Genomic DNA, 6,000 nt, shown 5'->3' with positions numbered 1-6,000 from the left:
TTACAGAACAAATGAGGAAGCAACGAATTGTTAAATTTTGCAGGGATCTTTGCTTGCAGGCAGACGCCGCTGTTTGGAAGCCTGGTTGTTGTCACTGTATTTGTGCAGCAAGGGCAGAACAAGCCAACAAAGAATCGCATCAAACATGACAAACTTCCCACACATAGAATGAAATAGTATATAAACTGATGGTAGGCTGTACACTTGTCTTACATATGCAAACAAACTAGCTAGGGGAGTGCGTTAACATTAATCATGGTTTTGGTTTTTTTAATTATTTTCTTCTTTGTATGATGATGATTAAAAAGATACATAACATAGCAACCCCAGCCCCAATAATAGACATCAGGTTGTCCATCAACGTAAATTATCCTTATTAATCCATAAAGTCCACCATATAATGGCCCGGGAACAGCACACAAATTACTTAATCCATCACAGATAGTCATTCCCTGGGAAGAATATACCGTATTTTTCGCTCTATAGGACGCACCCGACCATAGGACGCATCTTGTTTTAGAGGGGGAGAACAAGAAAAAAAAATCTCCCCCTCTCTGCTCAGCGCCCTTTTAGCAAAGCGGCAGGAGAAACGGAGCCCCTTCCATTTCTCCTGCCTCTTCGCTGAAGGGGTGCTGCGCAGAGAGGGGGAGAATTTTTTTTCTTCTTCTCCCCCTCCGAAACAAGGTACATTCTGTGCATTCAAGGTACGTTCATGCGAAGCCTCCGGAGTGCAGCGGGAGTTTCCGCTGCGCTCTGGAGGCTTCAGGCAGCTACCTTGGAAGCCTGGAGAGTGAGGGGGGTCGCTGCGCACTGACCCCTCTCGCTCTCCAGGCTTCAGTGAAGGCAAGCCGAAGCCTCAGGAGCGTGACGGGAGTTCCCGCTGGGCTCCGGAGGCTTCGGGTTCCTTTCGACCTGCTCTTTGGGGCTGGTTCATAATTGAACATAAATATACATTGGAAATGGCTGTGTATAGTGAATACTTATCTACTTTTAAAATTCTCATTCTTGATCTTATTTCTTCGTTTTCTTTATCTTCTTCTTGTTCTTTTCTTTTATATTTTACCTTTCATTTCTTTTCTTTATTGTGAATATTGTTTTGTAGAGGTGCAAATAATTGTAAATATGAAAAGAGGTAAAATGTTTTCTAATTTTCTATTGGTTACATGTATTTTCCTTTTCTTGTATATTTGTATTTTTTTCTAATTTGTACTCAATAAAATTAAAAATAAATAAATAAATAAAGCTCATCACGTGTCCATCTCCTCGTCCCACTTGGCGGCGTCAGGCAACTTCATGTTTTGTCACATGAAATCAAGGAACATGGAGGCCTGCAGTAACCGGCCCAGCCTCTGGAAGTGCCGTGTATGGCAGGAGAGACTCCACAGCTGCTTTGATCCCTTCGTATTGCAAGAGGCTCTCTGGCGTCTCATGCTTGAGGAGGGTTTCCACCACTGCCTGAGCCTCGAGGTAGTTCCGCCAGTTTGTGTTCCACGTGATGGAAATCTTCAGCACAGCCTCTGGAAGAAGGGGTTTGGGGAAGACACGTCAGGAAGGAGTGGAAGTTGCAGGCAGCGTGGCCACCTTGAACCAACACACCTCTCTTGCGAAGCGTGGCCAGGTCTGGGCACACATCTGACCTGCGCCTTTCTTCAAGGCAGGGAAGCAGATCCAACACCCCTCCCCACCTAGTAGAAACAATTAATGGTGGGAGGGGTGACTGAGTTTATTCCAGACTACATGGCTTGCAGGAATGGGTTTTATAATATTTATAAAAGTACAACAACAACAATATGCATTATAATCTTTGCTCTAGTATTACAGAGCTGGTGGAGCTAATTTGAGGCTGTGTACACACCATACATTAAAAGCATTATCGCTTCTTCCCTGTAAGAATCCTGGGAACTGTAGATTACCCTTCTACCACATAGCTACAATTTGTAGCACCCTTTACAAACTGCAATTCCCAGGATTCTTTGGGAGAAATGTGCTTTTAATGCCTGTTTTTCCTGCAGCAGGCATGCTCAGCTATCCCTCTGGAAGCTCAATCCCACAGAAAGCTGTGACGGCCACCAACTTGGATGGTTTTATGCAGGAAAGGCTATCAATGGCCACTAGGCATGATGGCTATGCTCTACCTCCACAGTCAGTGGCAGTAACGTTTGTGAATAGTAGTTGCTGGAAGATGCAGGAAGGGAATACAGAATGCTCTTGTTTCCACAGGCCTCTGGTTGGCCACTGTGAGAACAGGATGCTGGACTAGGCAGGCCAATGTGGCCTCATCCAGCAGGCACTTCTTATGTCCTTACATGGTTCAAGGGTAGAGATTGTGAGAAGGCATCTTCCAAAGCAATCCCACCCCGCAAATAGCTTTGGAGCCTTCTTGCCTCTAGCCTAGCCCTCACCCCTTTTCCTGTTCCCGCTGGAGTCTTCTTTTGCTTGCCACGCCTGCGGGCTCTCTTCTGGCCACGCTGCCAATGACAGATCTTAAAAACTTGGGGTCGGTGAGATTCGGCAATCGCAGCACCTTGCACCTGCTGGACCTCCTGAGTGGAGCGGGTTGTGTCTTGCTCCTTGTGAAGTAGGGTGAAATGTGAGGAGTGTTGCAAGCCGGTGCAGAGGCAGAAGGTCTGGCAAAGATGGTAGAGCACGGCTTCTCTGTCAGGGGCTTCTTCCTAACCCAGTAGAACACCAGTATCATATGCCTCTTAGATGGGTTGGACATGCTGAAGAAGGTGCTGGAGGCCCAAAGACCAGAGTGACTTCAAAGCGGAGGACACAGCAGGCAGTTCCCTATAAATGGTGCCAAATCCAAGCAAATGTTAGCTCCAGTCCTGTTAAATCGATCCAGCAATTATGAACGTTAAATAAGGGATTAATTCCTCAGGCAGTATGAAAAGACTTTCTGTGACTTTTTAATAGATGGGAGCCCCCAACTACTGCCACTGTTGACAGCCTGTTGCCCCTTCACTCTGCTTGAGTGGGTTATGTCACAATGGTTCCTTCATCAGGTGTTTGTGAGCATGAAAATGCTGTTGGGAGTTTCAGCAATGAAGGCTCAGGCATAACATACTGTTTGAAAGTCTGAACATTTCCTCTTTTTTTATTTAACAAAATTTATATACCACTTTTATAATTTATATACAAATTATTAGGAGAGTAAGTTAAAAATATACTGTAGTTTATTCACAGGCTAGTTTACATACTTTATTCCTTCTTAAACTTCTATCCCACCTTTCCTCCACAGAGCATACACACTTCAGTCTCCACCTTCTCCATTTTATCCTGACAGCAATACTGTGAGCTAGGGCCATAGCTCTGTGGTAGAACAACTGCTTAGCATGCAGAAGGCATCAGGTTCCATCCCCAGTATCTCCTGGTGGAACTGGGAGCGCTCCCTCTGCACTTCGGAGGCTGAAACCAAGGAGCCTGCATTCGCTCCATAGGACGCACACACATTTCCCCTTAATTTTTGGAGGGGAAAAAGTGCGTCCTATACAGCGAAAAAAACGGTACTTTAAGTCACACTGTTCAGTACAGCCGTATCTGCAGATATGCTTTAGGGAGCTTATCTTTAAGACTAGTTTCATTTGTATACTGAATAAATGGCCACCACAGTGCATACAATTTGTCTGGTTTTTCTGTTCCTTTTATCTCTTTTATTTTCTCAGTGACAGCCTTTTGCTAGACATTTCTATATCGTAAGTCAAGGGTTCCTTCCAGGTTTGAGCTATAGAGAGCCGAGTGGCCACTAAAAGAAAAGTCAATAAAACCGAAGTCTTTCTATTAGCGTTTAGGCATTCAAAGAAGGGCAATGAACAAAATCAGGTTAAGAAATCCCTGGGCTCCCGAATTATTTTTGATACTTCCAAGGACACCAGTCCTCAAAATGCCTGCTTTTCCGGACAACCCCAACATACATGATAATAAGTCCCCTTAGTACCACATCACCATGAGCTTCATGGCTGAACTGCGGGCAATATATGAGCAAACTGAATCACTATGCAGCACCACAGCTTTTCATGTACAGTATTTTCTCTAATATATGCAGAGATGGATTTTGTTAAGGCCAAAAGCCATAATTTCCATTGCATTTCACCTATGCCCTGCCCTAAATCTTTCCCCCAAACCCTTTAAAATTCAGCCAAGGCCCCCATTTGGTTGTTGACTACTTTGTGACTAATGACTCATTCTGGTTTCATAAACCATGGTTGCACAAATTGTGATTTCATAAACCATGAAACAATTGCTGTGATTTGGTGTACACTTTCCTATTTTGCCCCCCTCAGGCCCATGAGCAGATCAGAAACTTGACCTGTGGGTTGACACTGCATAAACTACAAGATGAGTAGCTTGTTCTGGAAGACTTACTGAATAATAAAGACTTGCTGAATAGGGACGCGGGTGGCGCTGTGGGTTAAACCACAGAGCCTAGAACTTGCTGATCAGAAGGTCAGCGGTTCAAATCCCCGTGACGGCGTGAGCTCCTGTTGCTCGGTCCCTGCTCCTGCCAACCTAGCAGTTCGAAAGCACGTCAAAGTGCAAGTAGATAAATAGGTACCGCTCCAGCGGGAAGGTAATCGGCGTTTCTGTGCGCTGCTCTGGTTCGCCAAAAGCGGCTTAGTCATGCTGGCCACATGACCCGGAAGCTGTACGCCGGCAGCCTCGGCCAGTAAAGTGAGATGAGCGCCGCAACCCCAGAGTCGGCCACAACTGGACCTAATGGTCAGGGGTTCCTTTACCTTTACCTTTAAACTACAAGATGAGTAGCTTGTTCTGGAAGACTTGCCGAATAATGACGTTGTCACATGGCAGCATTCAAAACAAGCAAACAAAGAAACCCAGAAACTATACCACAATAAATACTAAGTGGTATAGATTTACAGATTACTTGCATCATTGAAATGGCTACACTCCTTTCATTCCATAAAAAAAAATAATCCCCCAACTGTCTGTAATTTGCATGTTCCAAGACTAAAAACAACAACAACAACAACAATAATAATAATAATATAGGGGGAGAAAGAAAAAGCAGGGTGATCATTTGGTTCCTTAGTGCCATCTAGTGCTGAGAGACTTGTTGGTTTTGCTGCAAAAGACTTAGATCAAGTTTCATTCACATGGCAATTTATTATTTTTGAGCTTCCCCAGGATTTAAAAGCCACTTCCAGAAACGTAGTGGGATATAGTGCAAGTTTGCCACTCTTTCTGTGTTATTTGTTTCCAGGGGAGGGAAATCTGTTTGCAAATTACATGGATTACTAAATTACATGGATTACAAATTACTAAACTTGTACTATATTCCAATAGATTTCTGGAAATGACTTTTAAATCATGAGGAAGCACAAACAGAATGGTCAATCAAAACAGAATAAACTGTTATGTGATTGTAGCCTAGCATAGCTACCCCACTAGTAATTCAAATATTTGGTATCCATTTCACTCATTAGTCTACAGTGGTGTGTGTGTGATATTGGGAGCATTTTTACATTGGACGCTTGAAGCCATTATGTTGCTGAGAGGCTGCGTAGACATGCTGCCACTCCAAATAGCAGTGGTATGTTTTGCATGCAGAAGATCCCAGGTTTAGCCCCTGGCAACTCCAGTTAAAGCCAGAGTAGCTCCACAAAGCTACTGATGCCATAACAGGCATGTCCATGATGAGCAGTGATGTTGTACGATGTCATAAAATGTGCTTGCTTACAACTTACTTCTCCCTGCACACAAACATTCTCCTTGGACTTTTAGCACCTAAGTGACCTCCCCGGGGTGCAAGCCTGGGCAGTGTGCATGGAGGTCCTGGGCTGCCTAGACAAGAAGAGCCCCCTTTTAGTCTTGCTGACGGGATCCAAAGGAAGAGAAAGCAATATGTTTGGCACCAGCTTGGCTGCAGGAGTTGCCAGAAGAAGGTGTACAAGGTGCCATCCAACCGTCTTAGGGACTCCACTGTGGATTTGTGTAGGGTTACTCCTTAGTCTTCTCTTCTCTCAAAGATATCCCGCA

The sequence above is a fragment of the Podarcis raffonei genome, chromosome 15 (genome assembly GCF_027172205.1).
Source record: "Podarcis raffonei isolate rPodRaf1 chromosome 15, rPodRaf1.pri, whole genome shotgun sequence".
Lineage (NCBI taxonomy): Eukaryota > Metazoa > Chordata > Lepidosauria > Squamata > Lacertidae > Podarcis > Podarcis raffonei.
The sequence above is the reverse complement of the archived record's forward strand: the minus strand, read 5'-3'. Positions refer to the sequence as shown.